This window comes from Balaenoptera ricei, chromosome 10 (genome assembly GCF_028023285.1).
Source record: "Balaenoptera ricei isolate mBalRic1 chromosome 10, mBalRic1.hap2, whole genome shotgun sequence".
In the NCBI taxonomy this organism is placed as follows: Eukaryota; Metazoa; Chordata; class Mammalia; order Artiodactyla; family Balaenopteridae; genus Balaenoptera; species Balaenoptera ricei.
In genome coordinates, this window is record NC_082648.1 from 78,578,137 (window position 1) to 78,591,883 (window position 13,747).

A 13,747-nucleotide genomic window follows, 5' to 3' on the forward strand; every position below is an offset into this window, starting at 1 on the left:
TCATAGTTGGACAGCTCTCCTGGCTGCCTCCGTGACTCAGTAATCAAGTATTCTTTCATCCTGTTATGCTGCCAGTTTCAAAACGTGGTCTCCAAGGTCACCAGAGAAGGTGAGACAATTATGGAAAAGGCATATCAGATACATACTCAACTTTAGGCACAAATGGCAATCAAAATGTCTACATATATTCTATTGGTGAGAAGTAGACACATTCCCCTACCCCTTCCAATGATGCCAGGGAACTAGGAAATAGTCTCTAGCTGGGCAGCCACTTCCAAGCAACCACTCTGCACTAAAAAAGAGCTCAAACCTTTCATGGTCAGCTAACCATTTTTCATTAATTCAAGACATGTGACCCAGGCCTGCATTCTGGTGATAGAGTAACTATGGGTTGGTCAAGTGATAATGTAAAACAGTGGTTTTTAACTGCTTGAGGGGTCATGAATCTTATAAAATGTATGGACTCTCTCCCTAGAATAACATATAAGCATAATAAGCACACACAATTTTCAGGGAATTTCAGGAGCTTCATGGATTCCCTGAAGCCCATCACTGAAATTATTAGAGGGTCATAGATCTATACTCTCGGTGTAGTTGAGATTATTTGGCTTGAGTTATATTTTGAATAGTAATGTAAATCATGAACCATGAGCCAACTTAGATTTTTTTCCTGCTAGATCGAGTTTTTAAATTTAAATGCTAGAACTAAGAGATTCAGAATATCAGCAGTGTGTCATCCAACTTTTAGATGCCAGTTTTGCACTGAGCAGAAATTCTTATCTCTACTACTGCAAAAGACTTTATGGTGATATCCTGCCATCCGTTTGCCACTTTCCAAACCATTCTACATGCCAACCAGAGTGACATCTAAAAATTCTAATTTTTTCACGTCACTCCCTCTTAAAGACCTTTCAGTGGGTAAAGACCTAAACCCTTAATGTGGCGTACAAGCCCTGAGTAAACCTTCCCTGATTCTCACATTGTTTGCTGCTTTGTTTTTTTGTACTCCCTCCAACTGGCCTTTCTTTCCCTTCCTTCCACTTCAAGGCTTTTGCAAATGCTGCTGCAGGTTCTGTAAGTTGTTTTGCTTCATTCTTTTTTTTTTTTTTAACCATCTTTATTGGAGTATAATTGCTTTACAATGGTGTGTTAGTTTCTGCTTTATAACAAAGTGAATCAGTTATACATATACATATGTTCCCATATCTCTTCCCTCTTGCATCTCCCTCCCTCCCACCCTCCCTGTCCCATCCCTCCAGGTGGTCACAAAGCACCAAGCTGATCTCCCTGTGCTATGCAGCTGCTTCCCACTAGCTATCTACTTTACGTTTGGTAGTGTATATATGTCCGTGCCACTCTCTCACTTTGTCCCAGCCTACCCTTCCCCGTCCCCGTATCCTCAAGTCCATTCTCTAGTAGGTCTGCATCTTTATTCCCATCCTGCCCCTAGGTTCCTCATGACCATTTTTTTTTTTAATTCCATATATATGTGTTAGCATATGGTATTTGCTTTTCTCTCTCTGACCCACTTCACTCTGTATGACAGTCTCTAGGCTTCATTCTTTATATAGTTAACTGCTACTCTTTCTTCAGATCTCAGCTCAACTGTCATTTCCTCAGAGATGCCTTCACAGAGACATAAAGTAAGTCAAGTCTCCTATATGTTCTTAGAGTACCCTGTAGGTTTTCCTCTTAGTGGGCATCATGGTTTATAACTATGTGTGATTATTTGATTTGTATGGGTCACTCCTACTAAAAGGTAAGGTCCATGAGGGAAGAAACTGTGAGCACCTGGTGCCACAACTCAGCACCTGGCTTAGCATATGGACTATAATGGGAATTCAACATTTGTTGAATATTGGGTGAATGAGGATGGATGAATGAATGAATGAAGAATGTTGCCTACGGTTTACTCTATATCTTGAGAAAGAAAAAGCTAAGTGATAAAGGGTCTTGAAACCAAATTACTTTCTCATTCTGAGAAGTGAATAGAATAACCATGTCAGTAAATGGTATAATTTTAAGGAACTTCACAGTTAGGCAATGACTTTACTGTGCGGCATAGCAACCTCTTCTCTTAGATAACGTCTAATCCAATAGAAGAAACAAGCAGTAAAACATGTGTCTATCATTATTTTATATTTACCACAAAGAGAAGGGCTCATGGAAGGGGACTGGCATACAAGGAACTGGTAAGTAAGAGACTATTGGATTAATCCAGGAAAGCTTCCTGGGGGAGATGGTCCTTTGGGTATAGTTTGAAGGCCTCTTTATGACACTTCTTTATTGAAATATATTTGGTTGCCTGAGTGCCAACAAAGGATTTTCCCCACAAATCTGGCTCCCCAGCTTTTCTGTGTTGCTGTCACAAGGATAAAGCTATAAGTTATGAGAAAGGCTGCAAGGCAAAGATTAGGCTGGCATTTTAGTTCCCCAGCAGAGAACAAGACATTATTTTATTTTATATATATATATATATATTTTTAATTGAAGTATAGTTGATTTACAATGTGTTAGTTTCTGGTGTACAGAAAAGTGATTCACTTATATACATATATATGTATGTATATGTATATATATTCTTTTCAGATTCCTTTCCATTATAGTTTATTACAAGATATTGAAAATAGTTCCCGGTGCTAGACAGTAGGACCTTCCCCTCTGCCCCTACCCCACTTTCCCCTTTGATAACCATAAGTTTGTTTTCTATGTCTGTGAGTCTGTTTCTGTTTTGTAAATAAGTTCATTTGTATCATTTTCTAGATTCCACATATAAGTGATATCATATAATATTTGTCTTTCTCTATCTGACTTACTTCATTTAGTATATAATCTCTAGATCCATACATGTTGCTGCCAACGGCATTATTCTATTCTTTTTATGGCTGAGTAATATTCCACTGTATATCTACACCACATCTTCTTTATCCATTCATCTGTCGATGGACATTTAGGTTGCTTCCATGTCTTGGCTATTGTAAATAGTGCTGCAATGAACACTGGGGTGCATGTATGTTTTCAAATTAGAGTTTTCTCTGGATATATGCCCAGGAGTGGGATTGCTGGATCATATAGAGAAAAAGACTTTAAACAGTTGTGTCTCATACTCTCTCTGGTAGATTTTATTATTTTTCAAAATAGTCACTGTGTCTCTATGTGGGAGGGTTTTACATTCCTGTAAAACTCGGTTATGTGATTTCCTTTGGCAAATGACACAGCAGTGGAAGTGACATGTGCAGAAGCTTTGAGAGCTGTTGTGAGGTTCCACCACCTCTCTCTTTTTTCCCTCTGACACAAAGCCCATCATGTCCTCAAATGAGGCTCTATCAACCTGGATTTCAAGGTGGTGAGGATAAGGAACAGAGCCACAACTGACCTCCAGCCAACATGTAACATGACCAACACATTAGCTTTTATTCCTGTAAGACACTAAAATTTGAGGGTTGTTTGTTACTGCAGCATTACCCAGTAAAAGATGACTGATACACTTTCCTTCACAAAAACTATATATAATTCAACTCAAATTTAGAGCTCTACACCTAATGAAAGAATGATCATTCTTATTTGGATGGATCATCTACCATTTTTATCCAAATGCACGGCTTCAGGAAGGTACAAATGCAGTCATGAGAGAAAAAGTGGAATTCTCAACCATTGGAGCCAATGGACTAACTTCTGAATTCACTGATTTGAAGGATGTGGAAGCTAGCTTGCCTTGTAGCTTTCTACTGGAAGTCCAGGAGGACTCCGCTTTATATAGAGAGGAACACTAACAATAGATTCATGACAACTAGATGAGGATTTCCTTTCTTGGGAAGGAAAATCGATGAAAACAAATAAATAAATCTGCTGATTTACACTAGAAAAAGAGGAGTGAGAGCTCATCATGATATCATTTTTAATAGTAATATCTCATAGAGAAATAAAAAGAAACTTTTTCAAGACAAAATTAGTTTATAAAAATTGGCTAAGTTCTTGCTTAACATCCTTCTTCCTCCTCCTCTCCTCTTCTTCCCATCCCTGCTCCTTTTCCCTTCTCTTTCTTCCTTGTCCTTGCCTCAAATCGACTCATGGCCATCTTTGGAAGATGCAAAGATGATAGATATAAATAGACGTAGACATCCAAAGAAGATATACAGATGGCCAAAAAGCACATGAAAAGATGCTCAACATCACTAATTATTAGAGAAATGCAAATCAAAACTACAATGAGGTATCACCTCACACTGGTCAGAATGGCCATCATCAAAAAGTCTACAAACAATAAATGCTGGAGAGAGTTGGAGAAAAGGGAACCCTCCTACACTGTTGCTGGTAATGTAAATTGGTTCAACCACTATGGAGAACAGTATGGAGATTCTTTAAAAAACTAGAAGTAGAACTACCATACGATCCTGCAATCCCACTCCTGGGCATATATACAGAGAAAACCATAATCTGAAAAGATACATGCACCCCAATGTTCATTGCAGCACTATTTACAATAGCAGGACATGGAAGCAACCTAAATGTCCATCAACACAGGAATGGATAAAGAAGATGTGGTACATATATACAATGGAATATTACTCATCCATAAAAAAGAATGAATATAGCTGATTCACTTTGTTATAAAGCAGAAACTAACACACCATTGTAAAGCAATTATACTCCAATAAAGATGTTAAAAAAAAAAGAATGAAATATTACCATTTGCAGCAACATGGATGGACCTAGTATCATACTCAGTGAAGTAAGACAGAGAAAGACAAATATCATATGATATCACTTATATTTGGAATCTAATTTTTTAAAAATGATACAAATGAACGTATTTACAAAACAGAAAGAGACTTACAGATATCAAGAACAAACTAATGGTTACCAAAGGGGAAATACGGGGGGAGGTGGGTAAATCAGGAGCTTGCGATGAACATACACACACTACTATATATAAGATAGACAACCAGCAAGGACCTACAGTATAGCACAGGGAACTCTACTCAGTATTCTGTGATAACCTATATGAGAAAAGAATCTTAAAAAGAATGAATATATGTATAGATATAACTGAATCACTTTGCTTTACACCTGAAACTAATACAATATTGTAAATCAACTATACTCCAATAAAATTAAAATAAATAAATAGGCATAGCCATACAGAATGATAGCTATATCCCTATTGAAAGAAAAAGATTAAATATACATTTATTTCTAAGAGTTCAGTTCATAATTCTAAAACATTAATAAAAGAACTTGCTTAACCCTAAACCTCTAAAGCTTGAAAAGCCCTCTAAAAACCGCTTGAAATTCGAGGGGTTTTGATACTTTCTTTTAAGTATGCCAAAGTGTATTCTCATTTCCCAGTGTATTCTCATTTCCCCCAGGCTTGGCTGGCCATGAACGGCTTTAATTCAGCTTCATAAGCTTTCCTTGAGTGCCTGCTAGGACCATAAATTCTTCAAGTACAACTTGCAGTTTAAAAGTACGATTATCTTACTTAAGAGCCCTTTTGCCATGAACTTTCTATCCCAAGGTCAATTCCAGTTAAACCCCCCCTGCCCCCCCCCACATCAATATTCCTTAATCTGAACTGTGGTGTACATTACCAATTATTACTCCCTACTGTCAAGCAATATTGCCCACCCCCTAAATGTGGGAAGTTTTTTAAATGTTCAATAAAAGCTGTATGTGCACAGCTAGATTTGCCATTTAATCATTCAAGTTACTTTCTGCAAGCTGAGCATCTATACGTAATTCAGACACCTTGTTGTTTAGTCCCTGTGAAACCCATTTAAAACTAGGAATAGGAGCAGTGATATTTATGTGTCATGGTGTCTGAATTTGTAAAGGTTTTCTGATAATCTGAGGAGTAATACTGAATTACTCTCAGCAAATATTTTGCTTTATTTTTGTAACTTTGTGATATAGTGCAGAGCCCTGGATATTGAGTTTGAATGTAGGGATTTCTAAAAGGGTTTTATATACAATATTTCTGTAACCTAACAAAAAATGTAAATGGTTTACAATTTCATGACCATGAATATGATGAACTACTCTTTGTTCTGAATTGCTCTAGTCCAATGTAGAATGATTATAATCAGATTGATCTGCATGAGAATTCAAAGCCAATTATGTATATATATGAAAGAGAGTTGATTTTTCATAGTGGTTCTATGGTTTAAAACCATCAAAGGAAAGAGAGCATTGCAAAATGCCCCACTTCAAAAATACTACAGTCCACCAATTAAGCAATACATGAAGCATATAATGATGATAATTCCTGGGTATGTCAACCAGGAAACAGACAAGCTAGTTGTTAAATTGCCTCACCATGAGAATAATGACCCTGTGATAGCTTGGGTAGGTCATTCCCTCTCCCAGCTCAAACTGTGAGGGAAGACAAAACAGATTTGCTGAGCTGGCTCTTTTCTTTAATGCCAAATGCCAAGTAAGCCAGAGTCTTCAGACATCTGTGTTATCAAAACCACAAAACACCCAGTTTGTGACTTAAGAGAACACTAAGTTACCAAAATTTAGGACTGAGTAGAACTATTTGACATCTTGTTGTTTACTCTATTCATTTTAACAGTGTGATTACTAAGGCCCAGAGAGACAGGGTACCTTGCTCAACAGTACAAATCTAGCAATAACAAATGTATAGAAAGGACTTTGCCCTACTCTGTCACTCCTAGCACAGGGCTTTCTTCTCTCCCATGTCATTTGGTAACAATTACCATTTCCCAAAACTGAACCCAGGAGTAAAAAGCATGAAATGTGAACTTTTAAACTAGAATTAAAATTCAAAACTATAGGATATCTCTTGGAAATTTTAAATCTAGTAGCAATAACAAAAACGAAGTTTTATTAGAAAAGCTTAAAGTATGCTCATTTTTCCCTCTGTGCTATAGGAAAAAGAACTTGCTACTCATATATCAAGCTACCAAGAGAACTCCATAAATTATTTTCTGCTCGGGCTAACTTTGCATTACTCTTACCCATTCTGTGTACTCCTTAAAGGATTATCGTAAGGTACACAAAAGAAAGACATGGTTTTATTGCAAAATTATCTCTAAACCAGAAGTGCTGACCTAATTTGACTTTTCTTCTTATCAGACAATGTTAAAATGTAATTTTCCCTATTATTAAATCTGAATATAAATTAAGAGCTATTGCTTAAATATACATATCATGTGACTATAAAATTTGAAACTGAGTCTTATAAACACTCAAGAGAATTCAAACATACAAAGAATTACTGTTAGATCAAGTAGCCACCTGTTAGATCAACAGACCACAAACTCAACACTGCTTCACATCTATGCAATTTTTCTTGATGTAGTACTTGTTTTTTTGGAAATTGCCTTCATGGCAATGAATTTACACAATTAAATTTAATCTTATTATTATAGTCATACCCTGTGTTTCACCAAAAGCCTATCGCCTTTTTTTTTAACCATTGATGTTTTTTTACAGACTCAGCTCCTGATTATTTCCTACTATTAAAAAAAATGAAATTTGTCTTCAAAGGGCAACCATCTGTTACCAACCAACATCACTTGGAAAGAATATTAATCAGGTTCTTTAAAATATTTAAAGAAAATTTGATTAGCCATGGCAAGAACATCGGGATAAGCACATGGCCTTCCAATCTTTACTACAGGAAGAGATTGCTTTCATCAATATGAACACACTCTGGCACATTTCTTAAAAATCAGTCTTTTTCATTTGAATAACTAACGTCATATAGTTTATGCTTGTACAAGTATACCTCTAAGTGTTTTCTATAAGGTGGTTTGAAGCCAAAGCTGAACAATGTTCTGCTACACATCTTAGACTATTACTTCTTTTATTCTTTGTGTAGAAAGAGCAGAAACATTTAAGCTGTAATGATTTTCATCTGTTCAATGCAGCCACAATGCCAACAGATCTTAGTTGATTAATGCTTGAAATATAAAAATCCAAACGTGTACTCTGCATATATGCGTGCGTGAATATGTGTGGCTGGGGATGTGGGAAGGTTATTTGTGGTTTAATTATTCTTAGTAAAAAAGTTTCTTCAACCTGCTCCAAGACAGCTATTCCAACTAATCTGCGCTAGAGCCCTTTGGGGCATTTGGAGAGGAGAGAAGGCCTTTCATTTCCCCTTTCTCCACTAGCCTACATCCTCTTTACCTCCTCCAGATACCCTGGCTCAGCATGGGTTGAAGACATCAGAACCTCCTCAATGAGTATGTTGCCCTTTCCACCTGGAGCTAGAGCTGCTGTCTGAATGGGAATGGAAAAGCTGTGGGCATCACCTAAGAAAGGACGGTTCCCTCTTTCTCTTAGAACTCCACACTGAAAACCTAGAAAAAAGAAAAGGGGCATAGGAAAGTAGACCTATATGCCAGGTTGGTGGGCAATAGAATGTAGGAAAGGTTATCAGAAGACGCTCTGGAGTTAAGCTAGCTGGGATTGAATTCTGACTCTGAGCTTCCTTTGTGAACCTAGACAAGATCTATAAATTATCTGTGCCTCAGTTTTCTCATCTATAAAATGGGTATAATACTGCCTATATTATAGAGTTATTAGAACAGTTCTTGAAACCTATGAGCACTCAGTCGATGTTAACTAAAATTATTATTAATAACTATCATCTACTGAGAGCTTACTGTGTTTCCAAGTGCCCCATTAATATAGCTTACACTTCCCTTAGAATTCTTCTCATGGATTTCCACTTTCCAAAGTGAAATCAAATCTCAACTGCCTATTTAATGGTGATGTTTCCTTTCTTTGGTTAGCACAATCATTGGTTGATAGTACACAGAAATATGTCATTTTAATTTTTTGTAACAGTAAATTTTACATTCTTCAACACACATGACAATTCCTTGAATATATAAAATGAGAATTTAACGATCATGAAAACAAATTTATAGCCTTCACTCACCCCCACTGCACCTTCATTCTATTCATTCTTCAGTGTCAACCAAGACAACTCACATCCTAAGAGAAAAGACAGGACAGAAATCAGAAGTCATGACAACCCATTCTGTCCAACTTCTAAGCATGGTTACTGAGCTAAATATATCCATGCTCTATGGCAGTGAGAAGGATCGTACATCCTGCCAAGGGAGCCACAGTCATGACAGCAATTGTGAAAAGCTGGCAACCTTGCTGGAGACTGCGAGGGAGACCAGTGCTACATACTTCGTGAGCTGTCATGGACAGAGTGCAGGGCCTATTTAAGGAACCAAGGCTTCAGTGAATATGCCTCATCCTTTTGTAAATGAAAGGGCAGAGGCTTCCTTCCAACCCCCTTAGTGGCTTTCTCCAAGCTGCCTCAGCTCAAGAGCCTGAATCTAATTCCAGATATTTTTCATTTGTCTGCAAACCACTACATGGACAACAGGAATTCAGGCCCAGGAAGTAATTTGCAGCATCTCCAAACTATCTACTCTCCTGGAAAGCCCACTTTTAAACCAGATTTTTAAAGGAAGTAGAATTTTGGAAGGGACCCACAATCCTTTTTTGCATCACCGGGAAAACAGCTTCCCTGTAATCCCTTCATTTAAAAAAAAGTTCTCATGGATTAATCTCCCTTAGGCAGGTATAATTACTGGTATTTCAACTCCATAAGCAATTCAACTGCAATAAATAAACTAAAATAATGAGAATAATAATCTTATAATAACCACACACTATACATGATCAATACCTTTCTTTCATTCTTTATATACAAGATCTCTACCTTCCCATTCCTATCACTATTTCCCAACTCTGATTAGAAAACACTCTCAATAACTCTGAGAAATGTCCCGTGGGATTACTCTAAAGGACATAATTGCAGCTACTGAGAAGGAGACTCAAGGTAATTAAGATTCAATTAGTATAAAATTGTTTTCAGAGATTGATAATTGTACCTCGGGCTTTACAATAACCAAACTTAATGCCTGTAACCTCACCCAGACTGAGGGCAGGTGCCTTCCCACACATCTGCCACATTGTTTCACTGTATCTTGAAGTGTGGCCAATCATAGTTTTGTGTATTTTTTTCCCAGATACACAATTTTATTTATCTAAGACAGTTTATATATTTGCAAATGACAGCACTTACAAGGGCTGCAAGTGTCTACTGAGAAAATTAACCTGTATGCTATTGTTGGAAATGCTGCTCCCTTCCTCTGGGAAGTGTCTTTTGATTGCTTTCTCATCTAAACTGTTTTATCATCTCACTGCCTTCTTTCAATGTAACCCAAACTAGACTGCTTATTGCTAGTGCCATAACCCCCTCTTCTCACCAGGCGCAGAGTTAGCATATATTTTTCAGCTTCTTTTTTTCACCATAGGGTGGAACCTATGCCTGAGATCTTGACAACAAAACATGTGCAAAAGTGATGGGTGCCATTTCCAGTCCTGGGCCATTAGAACCTTCTACGCATGACCCTTGCTCTCTTTTCCTGGCTGAATGGAGAGGACTCTGAGGGCCTAGGGTAGGTTGTGGAGCCTTTAGACGGAAGGACTTGCGCCCCTGAATGACTGTGTAGAACAAGGTCTACTCCACCTGACCCTGCCATTCCGCACTGAACTATGATGTAAGCAAGAAATAAATCTTTGTTGTGCTAAGAAACTTAGAACTGAGGTTTAAGTTCTAAGTTTAGAACTGGGGGTTTATCTGTTACAGCGACTAGCATTGTTTATCAAAGACAGTTATTTTCTCACTTGCTTCTGTCTCTCCATTTCCACGGTCATCTCACATTTTCCTCCATTTCTTCCTTTCTTTCATTTATACTGCAAAGAATTATTGTGTGCCCAACATACATGCTGGTAACAAAGTACATCGTACATTAACTGTGTTCAAAGCAGCCCAAATGAATAATCAACCACCTTACGATTTGGCAAGCCCAATTATGCAGGTCTACTAATTCTTTAAGAGAAGTGTCAGCAAACTACAATCTGGCTGTTTTGTTAAATTAAATTTTATGGAAACATAGCCATGCTCATTCATTTACATCTTATCTGTAGTGTAGTGACCTTGGAACCTCCAAGAAAGCGAGAATGACCAATAAGGCCTTGTAACCTGCAGCTTTCTTGCTATACTAGCTGAGCTGAATAGTGATGACAGAGACTGTCCTAAAACACCTAGTATTTTCTGGTCTTTTGCAGACAAAGTTTAAGAAAAAGCTTTAAACATTTTGGAAAGGATTCTCAAAGGAGAATATGCATGAATTGGGTTTTGGAGGAGTTCACTGCGGTAGAAAAAGAGGAAGAGTGCATTCTGGGGAGGGATAATAATAGCCAAGCAAAAAATATGTAAGTTTAAAGGTTACTCAGACAGCACTGAGAGAGTGATCTTCCCCCTGATCACCAGTTACTAGTGGGAAGGAGCAATAGGAAGCATCATACCAAAGGGAAATGTTTTGAAACAAGCAAACCTCTTGACATCAGCCTCTTCATTCTGAGTACAAAATTTTAATAAATAATATTATACCAACACTAAATAGCTTCAAGCTCAACTATAGATAAGTGAGCTGTAAATCTTCATCCATCACTTATCAATAAACTGTAACAGAGTTCTGTTTCCAGGTAATCTTACACAGACACAAAAGACCTTTACACGTATGGTAATAGTAAAAACTATTAGACAAAATAAAATCATACGTTTCTGTGAGATTTGCAGAGTGGCAGGTGCAAGGAACCCTTAATGAAATGAATTTCAGAGAGTATGTCAGATGCCTTCTTAGATGAGCAGAGAGTATGTAAGTTCCCACACCTGGGAGTGAATACCTGGTCTGGGTATGGGGAGATGGAGGAGCCAGTTTGTTGAAGCTTGGGATGTTTTGAGTGAAAGAAAAATCAGACAAATGTTATTAAACAGTGAAGCCTAGCAGGGAAGACTAGAGTCTGACAGAGCCCTGAATGAACAACGAATTGCTCAGCCTGAGAGTGATCTCCTTGACATAACCCCCAGATTACAGCGAGAAGGAAATGGGAGGGAAAAACACATAATTACATAGTCTCTCACATTCCCATGATGCTCAATTTCTAGTGATCCTCCAGATTTCTTTTTTTCTTTACCATCTTTATTGGAGTATAATTGCTTTACAGTGTTGTGTTAGTTTCTGCTGTATATCAAAGTGAATCAGCTATATGCACACGTATATCCCCATATCCCCGTGCTCTTGTGCCTCCCTCCCACCTTCCCTATCCTACCCCTCTAGATGGTCACAAAGCACCGAGCTGATCTCCCTGTGCTATGTGGCTGTTTCCCACTAGCTATCTATTTTACATCTGGTAGTGTATATATGTCCATGCCACTCTCTCACTTCGTCCCAGCTTACCCTTCCCCCTCCCCATGTCCTCAAGTCCATTCTCTACGTCTGCATCTTTATTCCTGCCCTGCAACTAGGTTCATCAGAACCATTTTTTTTTTTAGATTCAATACATATGTGATAGCATACGGTATTTGTTTATTTCTGACTTACTTCACTCTGTATGACAGACTCTAGGTCCATCAACCTCATTAAAAATGATTCAATTTCCTTTCTTTCTGTGGCTGAGTAATATTCCACTGTATATATGTGCCACATCTTCTCTATCCATTCATCTGTTGATGGATACTTAGGTTGCTTCCGTGTCCTGGCTATTGTAAATAGAGCTGCAATGAACATTGTGATACATGACTCTTCTTGAATTATGGTTTTCTCAGAATATATGCCCAGTAGTGGGATTGCTGGGTCGTATGGTAGTTCTATTTTTAGTGTTTTGAGGAACCTCCATACTGTTCTCCATAGTGGCTGTATCAATTTACATTCCCACCAACAGTGCAAGAGGGTTCCCTTTTCTCCACACACTCTCCAGCATTTATTGTTTGTAGATTTTTTGATGATGGCCATTCTGACCAGTGTTGACGTGATACCTCATGGTAGTTCTGATTTGCATTTCTCTAATGATTAGTGATGTTGAGCATCCTTTCATGTGTTTGTTGGCAATCTGTATAGCTTCTTTGCAGAAATGTCTATCTAGGTCTTCTGCCCATTTTTTGGATTGGGTTGTTTGTTTTTGTGGTATTGAGCTTCATGAGCTGCTTGTATATTTTGGAGATTAATCCTTTGTCAGTTTCTTCGTTTGCAAATATTTTCTCCCATTCTGAGGGTTGTCTTTTCATCTTGTTTATGGTTTTCTTTGCTGTACAAAAGCTTTTAAGTTTCATTAGGTCCCATTTGTTTATTTTTGTTTTTATTTCCATTTCTCTAGGAGGTGGGTAAAAAAGGATATTGCTGTGATTTTTGTCATAGAGTGTTCTGCCTAAGTTTTCCTGTAAGAGTTTTATAGTGCCTGGCCTTACATTTAGGTCTTTAATATATTTTGAGTTTATTTTTGTGTAGGGTGTTAGGCAGTGTTCTAATTTCATTCTTTTACATGTAGCTGTCCAGTTTTCCCAGCACCACTTATTGAAGGGGCTGTCTTTTCTCCATTGTATACTCTTGCCTCCTTTATCAAAGATAAGGTGACCATATCTGCGTGGTTTTATCTCTGGGCTTTCTATCCTATTCCATTGATATATATTTCTGTTTTTGTGCCAGTACCATACTGTCTTGATTACTGTAGCTTTGTAGTATAGTCTGAAGTCAGGGAGCCTGATTCCTCCAGCTCCGTTTTTCTTTCTCAAAATTCTTTTGGCTATTCGGGATCTTTTGTGTTTCGATAAAATTGTGAAATTTTTTGTTCTACCTCTGTGAAAAATGCCATTGGTACTTTCATAGGGATTGCATGGAATCTG

The 13,747-nt window shown here is 37.7% G+C and overlaps 1 long non-coding RNA gene across 3 annotated transcripts in view; it reads right to left on the minus strand.

The window, feature by feature from the left end:
- LOC132373460 (uncharacterized) overlaps positions 1–13,747 on the minus strand; it is a 469,013-nt gene that overhangs the window by 284,517 nt on the left and 170,749 nt on the right. For all 3 annotated transcript variants that reach the window (XR_009505428.1, XR_009505429.1, XR_009505430.1), the window contains one exon: positions 8,915–8,970. This is a non-coding gene — a long non-coding RNA (uncharacterized LOC132373460). The remainder of the gene's footprint in view (positions 1–8,914; positions 8,971–13,747) is intronic.